At 39.6% G+C, this 24,038-nt stretch overlaps 1 long non-coding RNA gene across 1 annotated transcript; it reads right to left on the minus strand.

Moving 5' to 3' along the window:
- Positions 1-4,077: 4,077 nt before the first annotated feature.
- On the minus strand, positions 4,078-23,806 carry LOC120758317 (uncharacterized). Its single transcript, XR_005702855.1, has 3 exons — positions 23,646-23,806; positions 21,679-21,744; positions 4,078-4,990 (listed from the first exon to the last, which is right to left on the minus strand). It is a non-coding gene; the product is annotated as an uncharacterized LOC120758317 (long non-coding RNA).
- Between the last annotated feature and the right edge of the window lie 232 nt (positions 23,807-24,038).

The raw sequence follows: 24,038 nt of genomic DNA on the forward strand, positions 1-24,038 counted from the left end.
ATGCATGGAAAGTTTTTTGATATGAACAAGCATATTATCTTCCATGTTCTCTCTCTCATCATTGATTAAGTTCACCAAAGGAAACAAAAGTGCTTGCTGGCCTGCATGGCAAAGCAGCAAGAAGGCAACCAAATCAATAGAGAAGTGATTTTGTGCTGAGCAAGTGATTTTTTAAGCTGTATTTTACCATCCTTGCAAAAAAACTTAATGAAAAGCACATGATGTACACTTGCAAGAGAGACTATTGAACATTGCTTGCCACCAACTCTGTTTCAACTTCCACTGGACTGCAGGACCACCTCTACACATCAGATTTGTACCTGCATTAGGGAGGCAAAAAGATGGCAGACCCTGAAGGGAAGTTAACACACAGCAGATTGTCTCTCTGCTAGAGAAAAGACTGATGAAAATTGGTCAGCGAGGGATGAGGAAAACACCTACATCAGAAATCTTGTGTTCTTCTTACAGGGATTCACATTAGAATGTAGATAATATTCCTCTTCTAGTAGTTTTTTTTAAAACATGAAATTCCATGCGAAAACTATGAATGAAGCCCTGCAGAACTGAAGGATCTGCAGAACTGAAGGATTCCTTTGCTCAGTATTACAGGTTCAAATGTTCAATAGCCACTCAAGGGCTCACTGCTTTCACAGCTCTAAGACAGACTTTCCTCAGAAGCAAAACCAAAAGTGCTGCCCAGCTGTGTCCCTACATCTGTGAGCTGCTGTGCAGGTGGGTAAATATATAAAACAAAATTGAAATAACTACAAAGGCAGTTCAAAACCTTTTCAACCTAAGAAATAAACCGCTCATTTTACTACTTTTTTTAAATCTCAGTAATTAAATGAGCTGTGGTTTTCCTTGCACTGCCCTCCCTTGTTTGACCTGTCAGGATGTACAGTGTCACTATTACAGCACTTTACCTTTAACATTCCTACGAGGAAATAAGATTATAAAACAACAGATCCCGTTCTCCACTCTCACCTATGACCTATTTTGGCCACATTCATTTCATTGCAGGAAGAGCCTGGGAAACACTTTGAATTTTTTAACACTCAGATTTTTCCATTGTATATTTATAGCAGGTGGGAGCGAAAGCACAGAAACTGTCGAGTCTGTGTTGTCAAGAACTGAATATAGATATAGACTACCACACACATGGTCTATAACTGGATCCTAGCTCATAGGTTTGATCCACTTAGCTCTTTAATGAGCTCCAATTATAGAAAAAAAAAAATACAATATTTTTGAAAAGCATCCAGTATTCTCAAGAACACATCGAGACATGGAAAGATTTACTTTCCTCAGAGGTTTTTGTCGTGAGCTTCTTATGCACACTGCTGTTCTGAGTGGGCTCTTTTGCCAGAAAAGCCCTCAAGGTGCACTGGGGATTAACGTTGCCTTAAGAGAATTTCCAGGACACAGCTGCCCCTCTCGTCACAGGGCTGGAGGGACTCCCAGGTGCAAAGTGTTTCACTGCCTCTGAAATGCATTATATCAACAGTAACCCAGCTGGGGCCAGGGTCAAACCCACCTGGAAGGTCTGTGAGAATTCCACTGTGTTTGGCAACTATGATGGAATGATACCTCTTCTAATGGTCAGAATTACTGACGACCTAAAAGAGAACCGGGATTACCACACTCGTGCACTTTGGTTTCGCCACATTCTGAAGCGGCGGTGCCAACTTTTTGTGATCCCAAACAAAAAGCTGAAGTGGATGAATAACGTGGGAGGAGGTTTGGCACCTCCCTGGAGGCAGCATAAAGATGCTGTGGGTCCTGATGGTGTTGATGCCAAGAGAAAAAAAAACCATCTCTCTGCCATGGATCTCCAGAGAACATTAAAGAGCGATGCTGGTATGGGCATGAGGACTGCAGTTAGATGTGGTCAGCACCCACTCCCAGGAGAAATGGGTTCCAGGTGGTTACTTCATTTCAAAACTATCAGTCATTGTAATCGCACCACGAAGTGGGAATGACTGTCTGTAGCCAAAGGTGAAACAAGTTCAAAAAGCACAAGTAAATTCGAAAGAAGGGGGTTTGGACCAGAATTCTGTAACTAATGTCCAGAGGGTTAAAATAAAACTAAAATTAAAAGAAATAAATTTAAAAAAAAAAAAAAAAAAAAGTGGGAGGGGCATGCAGAGGGAGAGAGAGAGCAGGATTTGGGGATTTCTCTTCCCACCACCCCTATCCATTTCGATACTCCAGCGGGACAGAAACCCTCCAGCGTTAGATCAGCACGGAAAGAACAATCATCACCACGCATTTCCGAACTCTCGGGCGAGCGGCAGGAAGGCCGGCTGCCACTCAGAGCTTCAGCCCCAGAAGGGAGGGTGTCCTTAGGGCGGCCCCGTTCCACGATCCGCCCCTTCCCCATCCCCATCCCCGTCCCCGTCCCCAGCCCGAGCCCGAGCCGCGCTCCCGGCGCTTCCCGCGTACTGCGGCGCCCCCCGGTGGCGCGCGGGCGCAGTGCAGGCGGGAGCTCCGCGCACCCCCGGGCTGCGCGCTCCGAGCGCCGCCTTCCCTCCCGACCGAAAAACGCATCTTTGCGCCCAAAACCCGCCAGAAACGACCCGTTTGCACCTTCCCCCTGGGGATTTCTCCTTTGAGGTTTTTTCTGGCTGTGATTTGGAAGGACTAGGAGGTGATATAAAACTACAGAAGAGTTAAAACCCATAATTTTCATTTAAAAAAATCTCCACAAATGTTTCGGTTTTATACATTGAATAAAGACTTGATTTTGCATTCTATTTCTTGGTACGAATTTATCTTCCTTTCCTTGAAATGTACTGTAAGTGCAGAGACAGGGGAGGCAGCTCAACAGAAAACATATGCATGCTCTACTTACTCGGGTGACCCTGCAAGAAGGGCACCCTACTGTCAGAAGGTGCTTGTGGAAATCCAAAACAATAAACTCCCTTTTTAAAAGAAACTTTTTTTTTTTTTGAGTACTCCTTTACTGTATTTCTTGTGACTAATGTGATCCTCACAAATCTCTGTCAATGTAGCAGGGGAAATAGTTTAAAAGACTTAGTTTCACATCATTCTAATAACCCTTGGAGTTATTTTTAAGAGGATACCCATTACTCAAAAATAAAAGGTAGAGTCCAAACTCTTCTTTCATTATACCATCTCCTGAAATTTTTCATCTGACTAGCGCAGCGGATGAAAAACAAGGAAATAATTACAGCTCCACGATTCTGCAGGCAAGCCAGCGCCAACCTAATGCTCTAGAAACACATGTTTTTCATAAAACATTACATATCAGATGGATTAATGGATCAAAATGTTGCCCCTCTTCTGATGTCAGGGCAGAAGTGTTTGGTGCAGAAGCCAGCTCTGTGTGCTTTATTCCAGCTGAGAGCTTTCCATCAACAGAACAATTCTCTACTGATTAATTACAGCCAGCATCTGGCTCCTTTATATCACCTGAACAGCAAAAAATGTCAGATCAGTATGGAGATATCTGTCCTTTCATGTGGCAGTTAGTGAAACCCATACTAGAGCATGTAGTAGTTAATTATTGCACATTATCTATGTAATTCTTTGAATAAATTAATGGTATGAATCACAGCATTAAGTGCCACTACAAATGATTGATGGAAAGGGATAGCAGATTGCTATAGAATAAAACAAACAAAAAGGGACAATAGAGCTTCTCCTTTTACAAACTATTTTCTGTTAATTTTGGATGTTGAAGGATCTTAATTTCATCTGACTGATCTACTTTAAAGGGACAAGGTGGACATGAGAACACTTTTAATAAAGATTTTTTTTTTTTTTCTAAATGGATTTGCTTAAAAAAGCATAGAATTTTCATTAAAATGAGTATTTTCTAAAGCCTCTTGGAATAAAACTTCAGCTGACATTCTTAAAGAACCATCAATAATATCTCTGAGATTTTTTTTTCCTCTGAATAACTATAGCAAATTTAGAGATCACTGTAGAATTATAGTAGGACTGCCTCTGCTTACTACCTTTCATTTTTTAAAAAAATTATTATCATATTACTACATCATACAATTCTAAAAGATCCTTCTCAACCTCTCTACAGTCCGATTAAGCTGTCACTCTTTAAGATCATTGTGGAAACAAAATTTGTCGTTGATAGTACTGTTTACCTTTTTTATTAATAATTTATGCGTATATAGAATATATAAACCAGCACAAGTACACAAACAGTTCCTTGAGGACCTTAAGAGTAACTTCATCATGAGCATGCATAATTTATTCCTCATTTCTCTCTTTTAAAAATAGTATTTCAAATACTCTTCTAACCATTTCGGAACTGCAGCAATGATCCCTTCTCTATGACCTTTAAATGCATTTACTTTGGGATAAGCAGACATAAAGCACGTGCTTCTCTCTTTGACAGCTTGATAGGGGAAGACATGAAGGTAACAGGAGAATTTAACTACAATTCCTCTAAATGCAAGTCTTGTCTCTTTCAATAAGCACAGGTAATCATGTATTCAGTAAATGTTTAAAATAGCCACTCACTATAAAATCATTTTAGGAGAGATATGCAAAATCTTGCTCTATACGACTAAAATTCAACAGATTGCACTACGCCGCAGCTTTACAGCTGGATCTCTAGACACCCATTACATTTTGCGAGCTGTTTGTACCGTAGCTTTTGATATTCTTAAAGGATTGACGGCCTCCATCTCCTTTCAAACGGGGTCGTTTTCAATTTGCCAGCATTCAGCAACCTGCAAATCTGAGTCTGCGAGGCGCTCTTAAGAATATCACTTTCAGACGACGGATGTTTTCCAGGTGGTTTTGCACAGAACCATGAAATGCAGCTGCCGCGAAACCTTTGATGAGACGTAAGTAGAACAACATCAAAAGCGCGCTTCTTTCGCAGCAAGCACATGAAAGCACAAAACCAGCTGACAGTATCACATCGTGGAATTCATTTGAACTCGCAGACAGAAACCAAGAGGCGCGACCATTCCTGCGGCCATTGCTTGGAGCACGGCCTACGCTGGATGCAAAGACAGAAACGGATTTTTAACTCCATCGTTATAGAGCCAGACACAGAGCCGGAATTAGGGCTTGTGAATGGGAGTAGACGCCCACACAGAGGCACACATTTGTATTTCACTTGTTATTTTACTGCTACAGCAAGGTGTGTGAGCCAAATTCCCAAATTGCCAGCCTCACAGGGCCCCTTGGAAGGGCCAGCAGGGAGCTGGTGCGGACAGCGCTGCCCTGCGAGCCCACGGCAGGCACAGCACGCTCACCCCCACTTATCTCCTCCGCTAACAACAAACCCACCCTAAAGAGCTTCATCAAATATTCATAAACCACAACGCCGGCTGCTGTAGAAAAGGTCACTTCTCTAGGCAGAAATCATTGATTCTGCTGGTAGTGTATGCTTAAGTTCCTTGTGCTTAAAGCGTAGGTTTCTTTATATCATTTAGAATTTTGTGCAGAAGAGAAGAATTTCAGATGACAAAGCCACCTTTCTGATTTCCCTGTGCCTTAGGAAGGGGACTAGCACACCTTATCTACAGAGATTTTTCATTTGCTTTTTGTCCTGAAACAAACCTGATTCTGTAGCACAGAATAAAGATCTCAAGTTGTTAACATAAATTATGATCAGGAAAAAATACTTTTTAAAATCTAAATTGTGATTTACCTGTATATACATATATATATATATATTTACTATCGGGTTATTACATTTATTTTCACTTTAATATATCTTTATTCATATTTGCTCCTTGGTCACCACAGTTGAAAGTACTGTTGTGTATTTCAGTCCACTAAAGCTCCAGGAACTTTATTGGACTCAGAAAACAAAAGAACACAAAACAAAAGTTTAATTTCAGTGTCATTTACGGCCATAATGGCTGGTAAATATTGTTAAGTATAAGGAAATTCCAGACCTGTTAACTTGCAAGGATGTCTTCCAATAAAAACAGAAACTGAACGCACTCAGTTCACGGAGTCACAAAGTCTTGGCAGAGTTTTGGTGGCTCTTTCCCTTTTATTGGCACTTCCCTTAGGTGCTGTTAGATTTCCTGGGAACATCCTGGCCAGCAGCTGTGGTCTCACAGCCATTTGCCTCTTTCTGGTCAAAATTATTAATTTCAGCTTTTTCCTCTCATGGTTCTTAGCAGCCACAAGAGCAAGAGCGTCCTTGTCCTAAGCTTGGCATGAGCTCCGCTTCACTCTCATCTAGGTGGACTGGTTTTTTCTGAGTTATCCTCCTGTCTGGAATTTCTAAACTATTTGGTTTTTTTCAAATTATTTCTAAATTATTTCAATTATTTTTTAGTTTTGTCTCAATTTTTAAGAACCTCCATCATAGCGATACTTTAATGCACAAGACATGTAACTAGTTATTTATATGGTTTAAACACTCTTGCATCTGTGGCAAATTTTCCCCCTGAACAACTCTCCCAAGCTGGTCCTGCTCACACACATGCATACAGGGAAATTCGGTTGACTTCCTTGCATATTTTAACTGGGATTTACAAGGCACTCGTGAGTTTTTGTGCATTTTGCACAAACTTTTTTGCAAGCTGAAGAATACGTGTTCCATTTACAGCGCTAAGAAATGACAAAAGGAAGAGCCCCGACCTTTACACAAAAGCTGGAGAATAGCATGGGAGCACAGCTGTGTGTCCCAGAACTCTGTCCTGAAGGATGACTTTAATATTGTTGTTCCGTATCTGTCTATTGTCAACATCGTAAATGTTCAGCCTGGCTCCAGAAAACCATATACAAAGCACTTCCTGATGAGTACAGAGGATTTTTTTTTTTTTTTCCCTTATTGCTACAGGATATTTACACTTTCAGGAATGCCTCAGCTGGGAGCAGCACTTAAAATATATCAGCAATATTCCTTTGACATCTGTCACACACATTTTAGCACAGCCCTTTCCAACAACGTATTCTCATGAATCATCCATTTAAAATCTACCTCATGTGCCAAAGACATGGTGATAATGGAAACCTGACAGTTTTTTGGATTTGTTTCTCTGGTGAAACCAGGCAATATGCTGAGACAAGTCCAAGCACCTACAGGGAAGGAGATGGAATGATACAGTTGAATTCCATCTGTGTTACAATTACTTGGTTTTTCTACATTATACAGTGAATTATTCATGTTACTTCCCATTCCACACCAGGGCAGTAACTCAGCCACCACTCATCACCTTAAAAACAGAGGAACATCAATTTTAATCAGGTATCCTAAGCTTGCTGCTGGAACCCTAGAAGGCACAGCCATCAGGGAGACAGCAACAAAGAGAATTCGCTTCAAGAAGACACAAATATATTTAACCTCAGTTTGGAGGTGGTCACCAGCTCCCCCCTATCTGAGATGGCCTGAGGCACCCTTAAGACTTTTGCAAAAGACTGTTGCTAAATAATTTTTTCAAGTGAAAAAAACCTTAAAGAGTTTAATAATTTATAAGAATCTCTGCATTAAGCCAGCCAGCCAACTCAGTGCTCCAGCTCCAAAAGATACCAAGTGTAAATGTAAAGGGGAAAAAAAAAAAAAAAAAATTAAAAAGCCCCAAACTTGGAATGATAACCCTAAAGTATATTCCCACAACTTCCACCAGCTTGCACCTTAGACGTCTTGACCCAAAGCTGATATATTTGTGCTTCCCTATCCTTCAAGAATTTTACTTTCACAGCTTTGCATAGCCACTTTCGAATTTGCATAGAACCCACAACACGGTAGAAGGGTTCCACAGCCTAATTCCATGGTGAGAACCACATACAGCTTTGCAGCTCTTCTGTGCCAAAAACCTGAAACCGACTGGAGCTCCTTCTGCAGTAGATATTACAATGGAACATTATATTACGGCGTGTACCATACACAAATTTTCCATCACTAATTCGCAGATGATCTCTGCAATGAAAACCTGCTGTACAGAATCTGCCAGGACCCAGCTGGATGAGAGATGCCACAGCTGACCTGCACATTTAGCACACAACTGCATCACTGTCCTTGAGACCAGGAACTGCACCTGCTCCTGCCGAAGCAGGGAATACAAACTGACCACGGTCTGGAATACAGAGATGCGCGAGCTGCAAATCCTTCAAAATTCAAATCCTGCAAATCCTGCAAAAAGACTGATGAGAGCAGGATAGCGTGAAAGGTCATTTCAGAGTAGACAAGAAAGAGGATATTCATGTTTGTAATGTATATCCAACATCCACAAGTGCCTCACATTACATCTTCAACTCCCATGAAAGAGCATCGTTAAATGTTCAAATAACACCAAGGGCTGAGAATTTTGCCTTACTGATCATTCTGCAGTTTCTCTGTAACTGTTGTTCTGCATTATAGCCCACGAGCAGCAGACAAGGCTTTTTTCCAGATGTAATCCTGAAGTTCAGCATCTCTTACACAAACGCACTTTGCCTTTTACCGCTTGTTGTGGGTTTTGTTTGCTTGGGTCTTTTGACAGTATTGATATGGCCTCTATCATGAACTTTTCAAGGATGCAATCAAATCTGGAGCTCTACAGATCTCTGTCATCCCAAGGAGGGGCAAACCAAAGTCCATTTTCTGTAATGATACCATCTGGAAACACACGCTAGACAAGCCATGCTATGGGAGAATTTTCCATTACTGCGTGAAAAAAAAAAATCTTTGTTCTTTTGAAAAGCAAGAAAGTATCACAAGGTGTACTTGGTTTGTTTCATGCTACCCCAGTCTTGATAATTTGCTGGAAATCTATTGTAGATTCTGCACTGGTTTTACTGTGTTTTATGCCTAAAACTATCTGATCAATAAGGAATTTGCTTTGCAAAGGAGATTAACTTGCTGGAAAATGTCAAATATGGATAGCCCAAGAGGGCTTGAAAAACCTCCATTTTCCAGAATTCTTTTTCTCAAGCTTTTCACAGGAAGGAACAGCACACACAAAAAACTGACCTGGAAAAGAACTTTGCTTTTGACATGAGAATATGTACTAGGTATTAAAAAGAGAGGCAGAAAGGTAGTTATTTTCTGTTCTTGTAATCACCATAATTTTGTATTCATGATGACAGCTTACTCATAATTATGTGTTAGCTATCTATACATACACACTGATATTTATACTGTCCTTGCATGCCATTTACTGAATGTAGGTTTTACATGACATGGTCACTAATCTCCAAATAGTCCAACATATTTTGTACCAAAGTCAAATTGCAGTTCAAAGTGCTGGCAATTGCTGTGAACTAAGCAAACCCCTAAGGAGAAATGACCTTCCCAATGAAGGTGCATAATTTAGACTTTATAGCTCTTTCATCCCCTTTAATGGCAGATATTTTGTTTTACTTGTTGTTAATATGAACCACAGAGCATTTTATTCTGCTTATAAACTACTCCACCTTCATCTAAATACAGGCATCAGGCAGAATTCCTTAGATTCTATATTACAAATACTGAATGCAACACTAGTAAGAATAATAGCTTAAAAGACTTCATAAAGTAGGCACAATTTATGCATGCTTTTGTAAAAGCATCTCATTGCAATAATCTCTTAACCTTGAAATGCGCTTTTTTGTTTTTAATTTTGCATGATTTTCATCTGAAAGGATTTAAAAATTCATCCTGGGAGTTATTTTACACTAGTCTGGGACCTAACATTTCTTATCCTCAGATAGCTCTGTGTTCTCTAAGGAACTAATGAGCTCATCATAAATGGAAAAAATACACACACAAAGCTTGGAATTTTTTTACATGGGCCTACATGAAATAACACCTAAGGCTCGTGGCTTCCCTCTCACTTCCCTGAATTGATTTAATGTGCCGCAAGTCCTTTGGAATGCAGTCAAAAACAAGCTGCCACCGCTTTATCTTGGAGGGATACATTGTGAAACAATTCCCCTCTTTTCATCCATAAACTAATCCCAAGGTGCCTTCACGCAAGTCTGTCTTTCTTCTGTCTCAGGGGAGGATTTCACAGGGTCTCTTATTTAGAGAAGCATCTTCTCACCTCCCACCTGCCCCCTAAGTTACTCCTGACAGGCACACACCATAATAAGAGTGTGAGGTTGAGTTAGCCAATCCTCTGGGGAACTGGGCAGGAGCAATACACGCATAAAACATCTGAAAAACAGGCACATTCCTTCCCAAGTACTTGGGAAAGGAAATGCCCAAAGAACATTCACTGGGTTTTATAATTTTAAAAAGAGAAAAAGTAACCAGTATTTGAGGAAGATGCAAAAGATGGAAGTGCAGGTATACCTACTCTGCCCAAAACTATATTTTGTGTAGGATTTTGCACAGAGGAGGTCCAATTTCCTCACAAGGAAGTGAACTAGGCAATTAAAAGGAAATTTTCTTAAGAATTATGCATTCACAACCCCAGTTTTGTAAAAAAGTTTGAAAATGTCCAAGAAGTAAGAAGTTATCCTCCCAACCACAACCCCTCTAAAAACATAAAACACTAAAAGACTCTCTTGGTCTATTGGGCAATTTCTAGAAGTACATGGATTACACACTTTAAAATCATTGACTAATGACGTGAAGGTAATCACAAATTAAACAATGACGCTCAGTGTTCATTAGAAACTGACTATTGCCAAGACCAGACTGTGCAGTATGGAATCTGTGGGATCCATCTGGCCAGAAAGAGAAACTCCATCTTCCTTGATACTTATCAAGTCAGATGATTCTACAGTAGTGTGAAAGTTCCTTCAGTTTATTTTAAGTACAAACTGCTGCAGACATATGCTTTCAAAAGCTGCTGAGACAAAAAATTAACAATTTTCAAACAGAAGACTTATTAAAGGTAATTCCGTTTATGGTATGTACCAGGGCTGAAAGTGAAGAAGTTAACTTCTATCCACAGCCACAGCCAGCTCTCCAGAAGTTTTTAGGAAATGATGCAACTATGGAAAGAGTTAACACAACACAGCTCCTGCCATACACAGGGGAGATGTCGTCCACTACATTTTTCACCAGCTCTATAGAAGCAGGTTTCTATACATTTAATTCTGAACTTTCAGGACAAACTGCAAAACATAGAGAGTTGTTTTGAAAACTACAAGAACTCGGAAGAAAAAAAATAATCAAAGAAGCTGTTAAAATCAAAGAAGATGTTAAAAATAAGCGTAATTATGGACATGTAGCTGTTCTTATAAATTGGTTCATAAAAATACAGCATTGCCTGTTCCAGAGAGATCTCTGAGTGCTTTACGTGTTTCAGAGAAGGTTACACCTCTTTAAAAAGTAGTCACAAAAGTAAAAATAAATGTTTTCACATTCACACTCTGATAAGAGCCCCACTTGTATTTAATGTGGTACAAATCTCACTTATGGAGGTCTTAGCTTTATTCAGTAAAGTTACCTTAATTCAGTGATTGTTCCTAGGTATGCTAGCCCTTGGACACCTACGTGCTTTTCTGCACATGGAACTGTGCACCCTAAGTTGTGAATGTATTCTCATCTTACTGGAACTGAGTAACAGACTCACATAACACTTTCAAATCTTAGTGAACCCAACATGTTTGCAATTTAACATCTGATTACTTTTAAAACTCCCAGGTAGAGCAACATGAACATTTGAAGAGCATGTCTGAAAATCGCTAGCAGATGCACATGCTTATTCAATGCTTCTCTAGGAACTTTTTCATAGACCCACATGAGTGCATTTCACTTTAAGCTGAAGGCCAAGGACTCATTCTCCTAAAGTAAATTACATGCAAAATATATAATAAGAATTTATTTTAGACATTTTTCTTACCCTTGTTCCCACTTGTGAACAATGAGAGCAGTGACAGACTGATACCTTTAATAAAAAAACAATGCATTCTTTTTTCTTCTTTTGTTACAAGAAGTTTCTAGCACAGAGATACTGTTATATTAAACATTAAATCACTTCATTGTTTCAAGTATATGAGGAATTTCAGGAAAAGACTAGAAGCCTTCTGCAGCAATTGCTGCCTGCATAAGTGTTTCTGTGGGTTCGTGGCTGTATAACTGACACCCAAGTCTCTGCAGTATGCATTTCACTTCACTCTGATCACTAGGACTCTTTTAAATGCAAGTCAATTTTCCAAACCCGACCAGCTTTACAGGCAGTTTGTGCCTCTATTGAAAGTTATTTCTAAAAGCCACTTCACTGGTGTCTAGACCTACTGCCCACATCCTCAGGCAGCTCTTGAAGCAGTGGCCAGCCAATCCAAAAAAACAAACCCAGCATGGCTTGATGGATTGTCTGAATAAAAGGAACTGCTTGAGAACTACGTGCTAATTCATCTTAGCTACACTGCATCACATCCTTTATAGGACCTATGAACAGCTCCAGTTTTCTTTTATTCTACACAGCCTTGAAGATTAAAGATAGAAAGATAAAAAAACCCCACACACAACTGGCTAAACAACAATAGGTTTGAAAACTGTAGGTATAAAGACACTTGTCACTATGCCAGTGGGAGTTTCAAGTGGCTCAGGGATATAGGGCTGACTTTTTCCCCCTGTTAGTCCAGTGTAATTCCTAATACACCAACACTGAGTAATATCTTGAGAACTAGAGAAGCATTAATATATTCTTCTTGATTCAAGCGAATGCTAAGCATTAGTACCTTCCTTAAATAAGGCAAATGCACTAGGGAGAACAGGATGACAGTGTTAAAGTTAACGACCCAGTGCAATAGTATTTAGGACAGATTTGGCACTAGCTTAATCACATTAATTGCCACGTTGGACAAAGCAGAGAACAATGAATACATTGTCCCTGGAAGTCCTGAAGCAGCATCTTGTCCATTATGTTAAGGATGGAGTGACATTCATGATCTCCAGGTAAATGGAACTTTGAGTGTACTTTGTTTGTCCTGCTACATCAACTAACTATGAATTATTAATCTAAGCAGTCTTCAAAGTACTTTTTTCCTACTCTGTGAAGTACCTTTAACAAGGCAATCTGTCTCTTTACTTAATCACAGAAATGCTTGTCAAAGACTATTACTGGTTTGAGGATAAAATGGTGAGAAGAGGAGAGAGAATGTCATCTGGTGCTACTGCCCTAAGAGGATTGGCACCCAGATTTAAGTATGTGTACTCTTCACTTTCCTAAAATAAAGAAAAAACCCACCAGGAAGGAACTGGACTTTTCAGAAAGCACCAACAGCCATTCCCCCTAAAGCAACCTCAGGTCTGCCGTGGTCAGGAGTCTGGGAAGTTGACAGAGCCCTTTTTCATGTGAAGTTTCGAGGTGATGAAGAGTAGCTGCACCGTGCTCCTGGAGCAGTCCAAGTGCCACTGCAGTCTCATGCTGCCCACAGTCACCTGAACAGTCTGGGCTGAGCTGGGGGCGTTTTTTCCTACAGTCTCAGCCTAAGTATATCAATTCATTCGTTGAGCCTCAGACATTGCTCCCTCACAATGGGCTAGCAATGCATGAGAGTTCCTGTCATTCCTCCAGATGTCCAAAACCAAAAAAAATGAGTAGACTAAAGAAGAGATAAATAAATAGATACACAACACTGTTGCACTCTCTTCTTCACTTCTGCATAATCAGTAGAAAAGAAAAATATGGCAAGAAAGACATGAACTAAGTCAAGGTGCTACAAAACATACCATTGGTCTGATTGGTTAACAATAATAAAATAAAGATATGTAAAATAGGATGTGTATTACAAAAATCAGAATTCGCATAACACAATTGCTATCACAGACATCAGATATTTAAAATAGGATCATCAACAGAAGAGAAAGATAAAGAACTGGAATAGGATTTCCCATAATACAATTAATACAGTCAGATTAAAAAGTCCTATTTTTATTCCAAAGTGTCTAAAGATTATACTCACCAGTGAAATACATAATATAATTAATCAAATAACCTTACAGAATAAAGGTAATACTCATACCTTTTTAGTTAGATAAAGGTTTTCAGGGGAAAAAAACCCACAAAAATCAAAAACCTGATTTTCTTTTTTCCTTAGTAGATGGAACTAACATAAAAAATTAAGAGTCTGTGTTTCCTCAGATCTCAGAGAGGTCAATTTTTAATAAAAAATTCTTAGGAAAAGAAAATCAATTCAGTTACCTTTCATTTCAAGCTCCTAGATTAGATAATTTTTCCTCTTTCATAAAATCAGTCAAGTTTGTGTATAGGACTATCTACACATTGCTTGAGCAACGAAGCTAAGAAGTCTTCTAATTACATCCAAGGTCATGGAACCAAAGTGAACAATGAGACTTCCAGATTTTTTTTCTGCTTACACTATCTTTTTTTTTTTTTTTTTTTTTTTTTGCAAGCATTATCTCTTAAGGGAAAGGATCTGCTGTCAGCAACTGCAGTATTTTCTGCTAAGTCATTCCACCACCTTGCAAAGACATTTTAAAACATAAAAGTGATTTACAACAACATTTTACAACAAAATGCTGCACTAGTTATATGAGAGACGAGCACAGTGTATCAATATGCAAAGGACAGGAAAGCTCCTGCAAAAAATCAACAACAATCTGGAGGAATTTTGCAGAGTCACAGCAGGCCTAGGACCTCAAAGACCCTGATGATTTCAAATAAAATAAATTCTGCTAAAGGGCTGACCAAGCTTAAGAGGCTGTGTAAAAACTATGCATGAAGATTTATGAATGTGTAAAATAAAAGAATATCGGTTGTGAAAACCCTTCGTATACAACACACGCAGTAACCTCTTGAGCCGAGAGAGAGACACTTCTCTCTTGCTCTGGCTGGTAGGAGCCACAACACAGTGCTACAGAAAGAGCCACAGAGACATTTCCCTCTTTCCCTCCTAGGGAGGCTCTTCAGACCTCTGAAGATGATCTGAGTTTTCTCAGCAAGGAGACCAGCAGCTGCAGCTCATACATAAAAACCCGCTTGCACAGAAAATACTTTTCTCCCCTGTTTCTATATTAAATTGCTTATTTATATACGTCCTCTAATTTCTGCTTATCCCAACTATTTTGAACTTACCACTGGCTGTACAGATGCCATAAAATACGGAAGGAATTAATTGCTGAGATGAGGGTAAGCACTTAAATTTCAGGAGTTTTCTCACTACAGATCACATACTGCAAAAAGGAGATCTACACTTCCCAGCCAGGGGATGGCAGGCAGCAAGAGGGAGGGGAAAAACAACAGAAAACTTACAGAAAGACATAGGTGCATTTTACATTGATGTACTGAGGTGATTATGGGTCCCCACAATAACATTACTACTAATTCTCTAGGACAAAAATCACAATATATAATTAAAGTTCTTTTGTTCTCACAGTTAAGATCTGTTGAGTCTATTCTGAAGCAGTTTTGTTTTCAGTGGAGCAGCTGCACAGAGGGAAAGTTTATGCAATGACATGGAGGGAGATGCAATCCCCGTTCTGTCCCTTTTAATTCTGGCTTTTCAAATGACATGAGGAACCCAGGTGGAAAGAATTGCTCTGCATGTCTGGCCATGTGACAGAAAGGAAAATGTAATTGATTATTCTTATTAAGGGAACTGGTTTTGCCAGAAGTATGACGTTTATTCAGTTTCATGCCTAAAATGAAATATGCAGTGTAGTTAAATATTCTGTCTTTATTTTGTACATAGCTTGAGCTGACTATAGGCATTTCAATGAAAGCACTAATGAAAATTGTAATGTAGACCTAATCAGAAAGTTAACGGAAAGGGAGTGAAGAATGCTGTGATCAAAAACTCAGATCTTGAAATGCACTTACATCTTCAAGTCTGCACACTCTCCCTGCTTCTGTCTGTAAAAATTTTAAGAGTTGCCTCAAGTCCATCAAAAAGAAAGAATGACTTGAAAAAAACTGAGATATTAACATTAAGACATTCGAATAACGGCTTCAGAGACTAAAAGGAATAAGTTGTCTTCAGTTTTTCTTTTATATAAGTTTAATATGAATCATTCCTCTGTGCTTAATCGCTTTGCAGACACATCAATTTCTGGGTACCCAAACACTGAATATATTCACTCACTGGATATGTTATCACCGCAGCATTTGTAAATGGATCAGAAACGGCTGAAGCAAAGGTTCGAGGAAGACACAGAACCATATAAGCAATTTACCCATTGGGAGAGACTCCCACATTTTGTATTGTTGGTAAGAAAGCACTCAGAAGCAATCTCTACATTTGTGTTCCCAAACGACACGTTTTCAGTAGTTTATCAAGAATTTATGACTTCTACGCAAATTAGGTAACTTACTGTCCAATTATGCCATTTCCGTGCAAAAGCATAGGATACATAAGCTACTATTAAATTTTTATTTTAAAAAATATATTAGCATAGTCAGGTGTCATCTGAAAAAGAGATTTAGAAAATAAGACATGGGAGGGGGGAAAAAAAAAAAATCTCAAAATCACCACATGATGCTGCCAAGCAATGAAACACAGCTTAAATTTGAAGTGTCAGTTTTCCATGCATGGAAAGCTACTAAGCCAAAGTAACAGAAGGAACTTTAGGCTATTAGTGAAGTTTCTGTGTCTTCAAAACAGCTGTAATTGACAAAAGAAAGCAACCTGACAAAATACAGCTCGTGGTTCCAGAACCTGCATTCTGCCTCTCAGCATTAAACAAGTGAACTCTGATGGGATCAGTCACATTGCAGCAGAAAAGCAAGTGTTAGCCAAAACCCCTCTCTATTGATTATTTTTTTTTTTTCCAGCTTGCTCTCAGGAGCATGTTTTGAACATCTCCAAGAGGGGAATCTGGAAACAAGTACTTTCTAAAGTCTATTAGCCTAATAAAGCATTGTAGTCTACTGTGAGTTCTATTTTTTTGGAAGCTTCTCTCACACCATTTTAGCTGTCATTTCTTTGATTAAGGCTACAGTAATTCGTGTACCTGGCTAACAGCCTGGAAGAAAGCCCTGCAACATAAAGCATTATGTTACAGGGTGAAAGTATCAACCCAGAGAAACAATCTTTACCCTTTCTCTCTCCTTAATGACTAAAAATTATGAAAGGTTTAAAGGGTGCAGGATGGGTCTTCAAGAGAAGAAAATAGCCAATTAAACACAGAACTTCATCACCAACTGTCTCCTGCTTGCCTTGCTGCCACACAGCTGCAGATTTTCTGCACGACAAACAGAAGCAGTTGCCTCGAGCCTGGCACACTTGTCCTTTGCTCTGGCAGCCACCTGAAGAGCTGGGCACGGAGCCCCTCTCCCCCGTGACCTGGGCTGGGTCAGCAGCAAATGCCAGCCCACGGGGTCATGGTGCATGTGGGAAATGCTCAGAAGCAGCTTCTCCACGAGTCACACCCACCTAAAGCATTCCACAAGTGATGTCCGACATAACTTAGTGTGCTACAGGAGATAAATGCTGCCAAAGCACTTGGGCTGCAATAAGTGGGATTGGGGTATGTCCTTCATAAGGAATCCAGCCGTGAGACCTGCTTGTTAAAACCCTTGTTTTCATGCTGGTGCCTGGCCTCATCCTCACAATGAGCTGGTGCTCAGCAGTTCTCCGCAAGGCTGTCACACAGTGGGACAGTGCAGGACGGGATTATCCTGCCTTGGAAATGAATTAGACAAACACTGCCGAGACAGACTGTGAAAAAACCTCTGCTGATGATGGGAGGCATGAAGCTGGCACACAAACGGAGGGAAGCAAATCTTGCAGCACAATGACTGCTTCTAAGATCCATGGAAATGCTGCAGATTCACAGCAGGAGGGTAAGCAGGAGGCAGCAAGGATGACTGGAAAGTCTCTGAAAGGAGTTCCAGGCACCACATGCTTTGCTGTTGCTCTTTCCAGTACCTGCTGTCAAACACTTCAAAGAAAAGCTCAAGAGATACCAGTTGAGATAAATATGAGAATAAGCTACCTTGTCAAATATCTCAGTTTAATTCCTACTGTTTGGAGACTCAGAGGTGAGTGGTTATATCCCTGACTGGTTTTAAAGCACAAACTTAAACACTATTCTTAGTCAAAAGTATCCAACTCCTTTCAATTCTCACAGATTTCTTTTTTCTTTTTTTTTTTTTTTGGTCTAAGGGCAAGAAGAATGAAGGAATCCAATGCCCAAGGAAAAACTGTGTTTCCTTAAACTCACCTCTACCTCTTCCAAAAAGAAATTTGATTTTGACAGGAGCCTAGAACGTGAGAATATTACTATGAAAGCATAAAATCTACAATGCTTGATTCCAATGTCTTTTTCAAGAAAAACAGTCTGACTGTGCAGGTTTTGGTGGGGGGTTTTGTGGGAAGAACAACATCCTTCAGCATAGAAGTGCTTTTCTGTCAAGAGACCATAAAAATACCTGCTACCACCCACTAATTTTCACTGTCATTAAATGTTTCTGTTATTAAAGAAAATTAATAACTTTCTGCTGCTTAATCCATTTACATGTTTATATATTTCAACTCTGTCATTTATTTTTTCAGATACCACCTATCTCTTACTGTCTTTGCTTCTACATGAAATTAACTTTTACAATCTTCTTCAATACCACTATAATGTCTTAAATTTTGATGCAGTAATTAGAATTCAACATTACTTTATAGAAGAACTCAACAAGAAATTTTATCATGTCATTACTTAGTCTGCCTTGCACTCTTTTTCTCTACCACTGAAGATTAGCTTCACACTGGCTGGATTGCTGAAGAACCTTAATTTCTGCCCTAGTTATTGATGAATAAAGTTAGCACTTCAGAATTCTTACAGGTAGGATTTTCTGCTTCCTTAAGCACAAAACACATGATAATTCAAATGAAATTAATTTTCAACATAAAGAGGTTACTGGAAATTCTTCTGAATTTGTTCCTTCTGAATTTAAAACCTATTTAAGTCAGACATAAAAGGAAAAAATATTTAAAGTCATGACAATATGACTGTAAAGAACTGAAACCATGATTTTTTTCATCCAGTCTGATGAAAATGAACAAGAATGTTCAAGCTTATATTCGATTTCTTACTAGGGGCTAGTTCTGCTTCTGATAGCACAGAGCCCATGTACATTATGTTCTAGATTATGAGGTATAATGCAGTGGATTGCATTAAATGAGAAAAAAAATGAAAAATGCAGTAAATAGAATAGTAAAGAGTGTCATCTGTATTTTAAAATCAGAATCTTTTGGGTCCTCTGTCATGTGATAATGACAGAAGCAAATGTGACTTTCACATAAAAGCTAAACCTGGGAGGAGGTGTGTGGTCCACAACCAGATATTACACGACACTTCTCCAATTAACTCCGTGTGGTGGGTTGGACACCAGGCACCCACCCAAGCCACTTCATCCCCCCCCTTCACAAATGGACAGAGGTGAGAACATGTAATGAAAGTTTCATGGGTTAAGGTCCAGGAGAGAGATTGCACACCGAACACCATCACAGGCAAAATAGACTTGAATTGGGGATATTAACTGAATTGATCACTTACAAAATCAGAGTAGGATAAGAAGATATAAAATAAATCTACCTTCCTCCTACTCCTCTCTCCTTCCCAAGCTCTGTCTCCTCTCCTGTGCAGCACAGGGAGCCAGGGAACAGGGCTGATGGTTAGTCCATCATAGCTTGTTTCAGCTGCTGCTCAGGGAGTTGTTCCCTCCTCCAGCCTGGGGTCCCTCACAGGGGATACAGTCCTACGTGAACTTTTCTAATGTGAGCCCACCCCACCTTCAACAACTACATGCTTTTAAAATATACAATTTGTACCCATTCAAAGGTGTTTTGATTGCACAAACAAATTCTGTTAAAGTAATAAATTTTCAGAAGACAAAAATTTGATATTAATGCAACAACAGAACCGTAAAAGCTCTTTAGAACAATGTTCCAGTTTTCACATCAGCATTTTATTCACCAAATAGATTATGGAGTTGGTTTCATCCACCTACTTCTGCCAAGTAACCTAGGTGTTATTTTTACCTTGGCTGTTAAGTCTGACGTTGTTGAAGAAAGTTTAACAGCTAAAAGGGTATATCGAGTATCAGAGACGCCTCTAGCAACAGCTAGAGCCTTGTTCCATTTGTCACCTTATTGGCATCACCCTTTCCAATACAGTGAGTGAAATTCTCAAAATTTATGTTAATCTTTTCAGACACAGTTTTATACTGAACTTTATACAGTTTCTACTGACAAAGAAACTGCTGGCCATTAGGAAATTGCTGGCCATTACTGCTGCAGAGAGGGGAAAAAACAGGGTTTCATTTGCTGAAAACTGTTGATTCCAGAACTGCTTATCCACACGGCATCTTTGGCAGCTGCCAGTCCTCAGTGTGCACAGCACGTGAACTGAGCTGATCACTCCATGCCCACGCTGCAGGAGAGCTCCAGCTGCTGTGCAATCTCAGCCTTGCCTCATCAGGGGGAATCCGCTCCTGGCACGGCAACGGCGTGTTCCAGTGCCCATTGAAAGGCTCCAAATGCAGACACAAAGTTCCAAACACACAGCAAAGCAAATAAGAAACGCTTCTACTCAGTCATCAGTGCCCACGCACATCCAGCAGGAAACAGCACTGGGATATCCCAGCTGCACATATTTTCAGGGATATCACATCAGTGAGGCCAGAGGATTCCAGTACCTATTTTGTGTTGTAGTTGCCTCAGACACGAAAATAAAGATAAATTACAAACTGTAGCACGTTGTTGGAATGCAAGGCTTCCCAGCTTCCTTTCCCACTTTTCATGGAGGAATTTTCTCAGTCAAACAGCGCATACCTCTCCCACCAGGTGGCTGATAAGAATGTTGAGCTATCTACAAGCAGCTCCACAGCATCAGTGAGCTAAAGCTTTATTTCCCTCTTTTGAGTGTATCCACAACCAAGCTATCACCAAAAACAGACAGTCTAACGTATGCCAAACAATTAAGCCAGTTTTTACAGATAACAGAAGCACTCTGTATGCTATTGCAGGCTCCAGAGAACACGTTCAATGTAAAACCTTTTGAAGGAGACCAGGTTTGCTTAGCTATGATAATGTCTGGCATTCAAACCACTCTTCAGCACTCTGAGATGCCATCTTCCCCTTAAAATATTTATCTTTTCCCAGTCCTTAGAGCATCTCTCCCTGATTTTCTAGTACTACTGTGCTGAACAAACCAGAACAAGCAATTGTGCGCAGATAGACCAAAATTACACAGCAGAAGACTGTGACATCAGCTGGACCACACGGTCACCTGCAGCTGATGTACTGCCCTGGTCTGCGGGCTAAACAGTCTGGCAAAAAAGGCAACATTCACATATGTCTTGACAAATCAACTTCCCTGGTTAATCATTACTTTTAATTTCTAAAAATACCACAACAGCATAGTGACATCATTGCTGTTACCAAAGTAATATCTAGGAGGAGGCAATAACGTGTGAAATCCGTAGGTGTGCTTACAAGCTACCTTTACAAAGAGGATTTTAAAATATAGGAACAGTAGTGAAAAGGGATAATCCCTAACGGGAACACTTGTTCTTCAAATTTCATTGTATTAAATTTTACTTTTCCTTAGACAGAAAGTCAAATATTTTTAAAGAATTCAGAAAATAAAGAAGGAAAACCTGCCAAAGTAGGTACTGTTTGTGTGCACACATTCACAATCTTGACTCATCAGGTACATGAGAAATCAAATTCTCAAGCATTAGCAGAAAGCAAAACTAGGCAAAGGATATTTGCCTTAAATGAAAACACTGTCAGAGTCTGAGACTGCTTTTGCTTCCCCTACCTGACAGATGCAAGTATATCCTCAGAAATTACATAAGTAGGAGAATAAGCAGGGCAGTTCTATTTCAGGCTTTGCCATTAACTTACCACATAGGTTTGAGGACTTGATTTTTATTTTCAGTTGACCCACGTCACGATCATTATTTTTCCTACCTGAAATATTGCAAAAGGTCATGATTGCATTCATTTATGTTCACTCTTTCCCCAATTATTAAAAAAAAAAAAAAAAAAAAAAAAAAAAAAAAAGTCCCACTAACAAAGTAGGAAGTCTGCTATTCCACTAACTGGGGGAATTCCCATCAATAAAATAATGATATGTAAACATACAAGCATCTCTCCCACTTTACCCAAAACTCTGCCTATATGAAACTTCTAACACACTCTTAAATCTGTGCAGCCAACGCCAGGAAGAAGTCGGCGTTCATGCCTTACAAAGTGTCCAGTGGCAGTGGAGTAAGGATTTTTCTACAAAGGAGGATCCAGCTGTGCTCTGCTGAAGGCACAGAATGTTTGCAGTGAGGTTAAAAAGGCAGGTCACGATCTTTCACACATGTGCTGCCAGCCCATCGACATTCCAAGTATCCCCATCCCTGAAACCCGGGGATTTCCTCACTCAGATACTTCCACCAGGTACTGAACTTGCTCTTTCTCTGCCCGAACAATAAATGCAGCACTACTCGCTCTGCCTAGAGTGGGGAGGTTTCCTAGCAGACCCTCATACATCTTTAAATTGTATGACCACCAATTTCATTCTAGTGAAGGGTAAAGTCTTTGCTGTTGACAAGGATATGTAACACATACAGACAGATATGGCTTCCTGTATGCAAGGATATGCTGTTATCTAAAGAAATATAAAAGCACAAAGCAGTCCTTTGGCATCCCTCCAGCATGCATGTGCTTTCAAACTCCTAACTGTAATAATTTTGAAGTAAAGCTTCTCCGTGTTTGTTATTCAGATCTCAAGAAATTGTATAAACAAACAATTTGCAGACAAATTCTGCTGGTAGAACATCTAGTGTCAGTCCCAGCCAAGGGAAAAGATGTTCACAGCATTATGTGCTTATGCACTTGACCTGATTTTATGCCTGGATCAGCGCTGCTGATTTTGCAAAATATATCATCCAGTTGAAATCTGCACAAGATATATTAATGTATTGTGGGCACTCAGTTAAAGCTATCTCTATCTGGAGCACCAAAGAATAAAAAAATTAGGTCTTCAATCAATTATTCAAAAGTTGAAGTTACTTGAACAGGTAAATTCTATTTTAAACTCTGCTACTAAATCAACACACTTTAGTCCCAAGAAGTATCAGCTCTTCTACAAACAGCAAGTTATTTAAATTTTTCTTATAAAAGCAGTTAAAAAATAGAATCCTGTGAAATTTCCACTGAGTGCTAAGTTTATGTCGCAATAAACATTCTGCATTTCTAATTTAGAAGACTTTCTAAGGCATACAGTAATAATTTTGTGTACATAAAACAAATACAACATAACAATCAGCTGTTTTATGAATAATTTAAGTCCAAATTAAGCTTTGAATGCTTCCATTTTATTTGTGTGCTGGTGCAACATGATAATCACTATGTGAAATAACTATAGACCAGCAAGGGGGGAAAAAAGTGCCTTTTCTATTTCTGCTATTAAATGTGATCAGTATATTGCAACTCCTCCTCAGGCCAGGGCAAATTTTCCTTTGTTTAGCTTCCAATTCAGAATTATTTTCTCTTAAAAAGTCTACAGTTGCACATAGCATAAATTTTAGAGTACAAGCACTGTTCATGCTGTATCTCCACTTCTCTATACACACCATTTTCAGGTTCTCTTGCACCACTACTAAAAGGCCCTCCCTCCGTATAGAAAATGTTATCAGAATAGCTGACCCACAGTTTTGTTACTTCTTTTCAAGAAAAAATATAAAACATTGCTAAAGCACAGTGGTATGTTGCTCAGACATGGGTACTTAGTTATTGGTATGAAATACAGCTCACAAGTTCATCTACACCCAGAACAGAGCCCAAAAAAACCCCAAATCGTCTTAAAGCAGAAGGCATACCATTGAGAGTTCAGAAGGCATTAAAAAAGTGGACGTAAAAAACAACAGTCTTTTTCAATTGCTTATCCTAATGCATGGCCCACGCTACTCTTCATGGCATTGCACGAATGTTTCCTTGGTCTGTTGTCAAATAATCACAAATCCCCATCTTCCAAAGAGCACTGCTGGTAACTTTTAGATCTTACACACACCTGCTCACAGCACCCGCTTTCATAAGGATATCCAGCTGGTTTGCGTTTCTGCTGCCGACTCTCAAAATGCCTCTGTTACGGTTCATTAAGCACAGGTGCACAGCCCCTTGATCCTCTGAACTTGTCAGCCCCCAAGGTGGAAGCCAAGGTGGGGCTGAGTGGGACACCAGGGGCACGGCATTCCCAGGAATGAGGCTCCAGC

The sequence above is a fragment of the Hirundo rustica genome, chromosome 12 (genome assembly GCF_015227805.2).
Source record: "Hirundo rustica isolate bHirRus1 chromosome 12, bHirRus1.pri.v3, whole genome shotgun sequence".
NCBI lineage: Eukaryota > Metazoa > Chordata > Aves > Passeriformes > Hirundinidae > Hirundo > Hirundo rustica.